The following is a 5,701-nucleotide window of genomic DNA, read 5'->3' on the forward strand; positions in this document are numbered from 1 at the left end:
GTGGTGAAATTTTTTATTGTTTAAAACTGTATATTATTTAAATACCATTTGACATTTAAATCTTCTAGAAGGGTTGAAATTTTGTAACCGTAGATAAAAAATTCTCACTTATTTGCAGATAACCAAATGTTTAGTATCAATACTTTTTCTATATTTTTATAGTATGGTTTTAGTGAGTTTGGAATAATTGTTTCATCATGTTGTATGTTTTATTTGTTGTAGATAAATAATTTTCTACGTTATATATTTTTATAGTTGTATTTTTTGTATGTTTTATAGTTATATTTTTTTTGAATCATATTGTTTTAAATGTTTTATTTTTCTATTTAATGAATTAACTTATCGAAAATATAATTTTGAGTTAAACCAGAATTTGTACAAAATACCTTATATTATTGTGGGTTCCTCTTGGGAGACAATCTTCAATCATTATGACTTATAATGTTATATGCACCCCGCCCAAGTCTGCCCCAAAATGCACTCATTTCATGTTTCCAAATTATTTTTGTCACTTCTATTAAAATTTCAAGTGGCTTATAAGTACTTTATATATTCAATACCAATTACAAATTTTAAATAAAACTAAACGTAACTTTTAATGACCTCCAATTAAGTGCTTTAGGGGCCACTTTGATTGGTTATGTTAAAATTTTAAACCAAATCGTTAACAACAATTTTTAGAAATAACAAACAAAACTAGTAGTTTGACCGTCTAAACTTTTTTTATATTTTAATTCCAAAATCATTAGTTTCTATCGGTCATTAAAATAACAAACACGTATATAATAAAGACCAAATGACTTCTTTGGTATACACAACCAGTTCCAAGTTTTAAAGCATACTAAACAGTTAAAACCACTAAACAACTGAAACCGAAATAATATTTACATCTCGAACTAGACTAATCGTTGCAACTACACTAATGGTTTTTAAATAGGGTATACTAAGAAACTCTATAGACACCCTCATATACGCCCTGCATACGGCTATACGGGGCGTATAGGGTTCCATATAGCCCCCGTATAGTTTTATACGGGGTGCATATGAGGAGCGTTTGGAGTGTCTCTAGAAACCCCTTTAATGCTACTTAAATTCTATTTTTTCTTGGGTAAAGAGAGCGGTTGAGGTTAATAAATAATAATGTACAGTATACATGGTTAAACCCAGTGAGTATTAATGGAGTAGGTTCCAGCAATTTGGTTTGTTGGTGGCTGAGCCCACAATTTTCACTGTCTATGTTCCCTCTGTAAAACTCTGCTCTTATTATTATTATTATTATTATTATTATTATTATTAATTTATTTATTATTTATTATTACTATTCCTTTATCTCCCTCCATAAAACCCTCACAAACCCCTCAACATTCTCCCACCACATCCAACCACTCTCTTTCTTTCAAAATGGCATCTGATCATTCTTCATGTCGAACAACCACCACCACCACCACCACCAAACCACCGCCTGAGGCAGAACACCTCCCATGCCCACGCTGCGACTCCACCAACACCAAGTTCTGCTACTACAACAACTACAACTTCTCTCAGCCTCGTCACTTCTGCAAAGCCTGCCGCCGCTACTGGACTCACGGCGGCACGCTCCGTGACATCCCCGTCGGCGGTGGCAGCCGGAAGAACGCCAAACGCTCTCGTCTCATGACACCCACTAACAATAATAATAATCTTGAGTTCCGTCACATGGCCCCACCGGTTGTTAATACTACACCGATTTTGTACCAACACGCCGGAGGGTTTGAGTTTGTTGGTGATGGGAAGTTAACTGGAGTGAGTATGAGTATGTGTGAGAGTTTTATGTCGTTGTTGAATAATACTCAAGGCCCGGTGGTGGGTTTTGGTGGGTTTGAAGATGGTGGGCTTGGGCTTGGGCTTGGAAGAGGAGTGTGGCCGTTTTCTGATGGTGGTGGTGGTGGTGGTGGAGAAGGTGGTTTGAGTTGGCCGGATCTTGCTATATGAAGATGAGTTAGAAGTGAATTAAGTGATAGTGTAGAAATATGTTAATGTGTTTGGTTTGTACTAGGTTGCTTCATGTTCGGTTTTAGTACGAGAATTAAACAAAGAAGCTTTTGAGTTTTTAAGTCTTTCAAGTGTCCCCTAAAATCGAATCGTCAAGGTGGTGGTGGTGGTGGTGGTTTTTTTTTTTTTTTCAAAATTTAAATTCCTTTAGCCAAAATGCAGCATTTTTTACTTTGAAAACATATTAAAAGTATTTTAACAAGTATTTGGTACTTTTTTGTATTATTATTGATATTTAATTATTACCATTAATTAATAAATAATTAGAAATAGCCATAATGTACAACAATTTAGCTGTTAAAAAAAATAATAATTAGAAATATTTTTTCACCCATATTTTTAACATGAAAGGAATATAAATAGATTATGTTAAATTACTAAATTATAATGTTATAAAATAGCTATAGCTATAATTGAATATTGGAAGCTGATATTGATATAGTTAAATACCATGCAGCTAGACTAGGTCGGCTCAAAACATTTAACCTCATCTTGCATTGAAAATTTTTATGACAGACATGGTTCAAGAATACACACACACAACCACATACTGTATAGTTTATAAAAGAAATATAAAGGTTAAAATATGAGGTTTTTTAGGAACACTATTCTTTTTTTCTTTTTTTTTTTTTAAAAAAAACCGTATAGCCTTATATCATTCTAAATCATTCTAAACTGTTATATTGAATATTTAATAATTAAAGATTGATTGATGAGAACACGAGGTAATTTTTAGGATCTTAACTTGTGAAAATATGATTGTACGTACATATTCTTTGTATACTATTTCTAAAAGGCGCAATTACCTTATAAAATTTGTCTGATTAAAAAGAGATAGAGTTGTGCTTGAAAAGGAAGAATCGAACAAGCTCTAAAAGAAATTGAGGCCACTTCAATATTCATAAGCTTCAGTTTATTTCTTTGAGTCAAGCCACCCTGAACTAAAATATACATAATTTTGAGAACTTTTTGTTTGAATTAAAATAAACTTGTAAATATCATGACTTGGTAAATAGAGATAACGCCTCTCATCTGAAATGGTATGATAATTATTAAACATACTATATTAACCACGTTCTATTTAAAAATGATTTTTTTTCTTATATTACAGGTAACCAAAATAGATAAAATAAAAAATAACCACGTTATATTTCAAAAATGACATGTTAGAAAAAAACAAACAATCTTAAAATGTCTTTTTGTTTGATTTGTGAGCATGGATTTCATGAATAAGATATAATAAACTCGCTTAAAATTCATTTAGCTGTTTGTTAAAATCGGAGTAGTGTAAAATGCTAAGAAATACAACATAAACATCAAATGTAAAAAGTATATTTAAAATCCATTATATAAATGATTACAAAATGCTATTTCTTACATTATAGGGATTTTTTTTACTTCCGACATGAACTTTAATTGGTCATACGTAGGTGTTCAAATAAGGATATCTACAACAGTGAATACGTTTATACGTATGTTGGGTTCTAGCAATCTCTCCATATTCCATATTGAAGAGGATTTTACTCTTATATTACTCATCTTGAAGAGGTAGGTCCCAGCAGGGCCCAGTTGGACCCGCAAGACTCACCTTGAAGAGGGACGTCTGAGCAAAGACCAACTGGTTCCGCAGGACCCACCATGCTCAGAGAGATGAAGACCTTACGCGCAGTACGCCAGCTGTTCCCGCAGGAAAAGCCTCCCAATGGTGAAGTACCCCGCCTGTTCCCGCAGCTGCGGATACAAGCCATCAGGGAAGGCTACCCGCACTAATAGCAAGGCTACACGCACAAGGCACTAACTCTCAATAATTCAGTAATGTCACCTGAAGAAGGAATGAGCAAGGCGGGAATACTCCCGCCCAAATGAGCCAGTCCGTACGCTTCTGGAGGATCTTTTGTACTATACCTGCCAAGGTATGGACAAAATAGACAAGATCTGACCAAAGCAGCCCATGAACCAATCACAGGGTGACAGCTCACTGACAACAGTACGACGAGGAGCACGCTCTAGTACAAAATGTCACTATCAGCCGCTGCCTATTCACCAACCCTTGTCGTGGCACGTACATAGCCTGCAGTTGGTGGAAAAGGAATAGTACACAGCCGGCCATGTCACTATCAGCCGCTGCCTACCCACCAACCACCAGCATGGCACGTGCGTAGCCCACAGTTGGTAGAAAAGGAATATTATACAGCTGGCTGTACCTGCTTGGAAACCTACCTTCGGCTATAAATACTCCAACACCTTGGAACGGTATGGATATCACATCTTATCACATATCATCTGATACTATCTTATACCATCACATATCTTATCTGCTCTAGCTATTTCTCTTAATATACACTTGTATTCAGAGCAATCTAGTCTGATTCTCACGCCGGAGGGTGGTCACAAGGAGGTACCCCCCCTTCTCAGTGACGAGCTCACGGTGTCTGTTTTGCAGGTCATCAGAAGAATAACCATCTTTGCCGGACCTAACCCTCGTGGGAAACATCTACTTGACCCTAAGATTATCCGTAATCTGCCGGGGTAACTTAGTGTTTCTTCATTGGCGCCATCCGTGCATAAAAGCTAGAACTAATTCTTTTTCAGTTTTTTCAAAACCTCTGGAAAGATGGTTAAGGTTACTCCGGTGCCAAGGCCAACGAGTGACCAAGAAACTCCGGTAACCACAACCCCAGCTACTGGGGGGAACACCGGCGAGTACACAATTTTTACGAACACTACCCCGGTTACCCAAGCCGGGGCAAGTGCAGTAAATAATCCTCCCCTGGGATTCACCGATACCCAGTTGGAGAGACAACAGACGAGGCTCCCCCGCCAAACACTTGAACAAGTTAAAGCGTGGGCGGAAGCACGTCAGAAGGAATTCCAAGCTGAGTTGGATGAACGCTTACGTTCACTCCAACAGGCTGACGAATTCGGAAGCACTCGACAACAGCTCAACATGAGTAATGAGTGCGAGTATGATAAAGATTGGGAAGAATCTGACAGTGACGAAAACCCGCGCCATAGGGCGAAAGGGAAGCGTAAACAAACAGATTTCCACAAGAAATTTTGGAGAAACCTTTAAACCAAAAAACGCGGGTGGAAACCCACGTGACTTCTCTAAAACCTTCAGACCAACTGTTGCAAATGCGGGAACGTCCAAATTTGCAAGGGACATTGCGGAAGCAATTGCCCCGAAAAGTGCCAAACAAATGTCCAACATAGGCACATATGATGGTATATCTGACCCAGACGATCATTTAAACAGATTCATAGCGGGGGAAACCGTCAGCAAATGGACGGAACCCACGTGGTGTTACATGTTCCAAATGACGCTTGTTGGGGCAGCCAGAGCGTGGTTCGACCGTCTACCGGTCCACCACATCTACGATTGGGCAGACTTCCAGCAAAAGTTCAGCCAACACTTCAGTCAACAAAAAAAGTATACCGAAGAGCAATGGACGATCCTCAACTGCATCCGAGAGGAAGATGAGTCTTTACTAGACTTCATCACGCGCTTCAATTCAAAGAAGCTAAGTCTGGGCACTATTAGCGAAGATCTTGTCCGCACTGCTTTCATCCAGGGCGCGGAAGACCCAGAGCTCATCCGCACCTTAACGGGTAAATATGGCATACCATCCACGTGAGATGCCATCATGACAGCAGCTAAACGCTTCGCGGA

At 38.1% G+C, this 5,701-nt stretch overlaps 1 pseudogene; it reads left to right on the forward strand.

Annotated features, from left to right (window-relative positions):
* Window positions 1–1,275: 1,275 nt before the first annotated feature.
* LOC143536945 (dof zinc finger protein DOF3.4 pseudogene) lies at window positions 1,276–1,999 on the forward strand (annotated as a pseudogene).
* Window positions 2,000–5,701: the final 3,702 nt, after the last annotated feature.

This window comes from Bidens hawaiensis, unplaced genomic scaffold (assembly GCF_021521415.1).
Source record: "Bidens hawaiensis isolate Kalapana, Puna unplaced genomic scaffold, B.hawaiensis_p1.1 tig00011073_1, whole genome shotgun sequence".
In the NCBI taxonomy this organism is placed as follows: Eukaryota; Viridiplantae; Streptophyta; class Magnoliopsida; order Asterales; family Asteraceae; genus Bidens; species Bidens hawaiensis.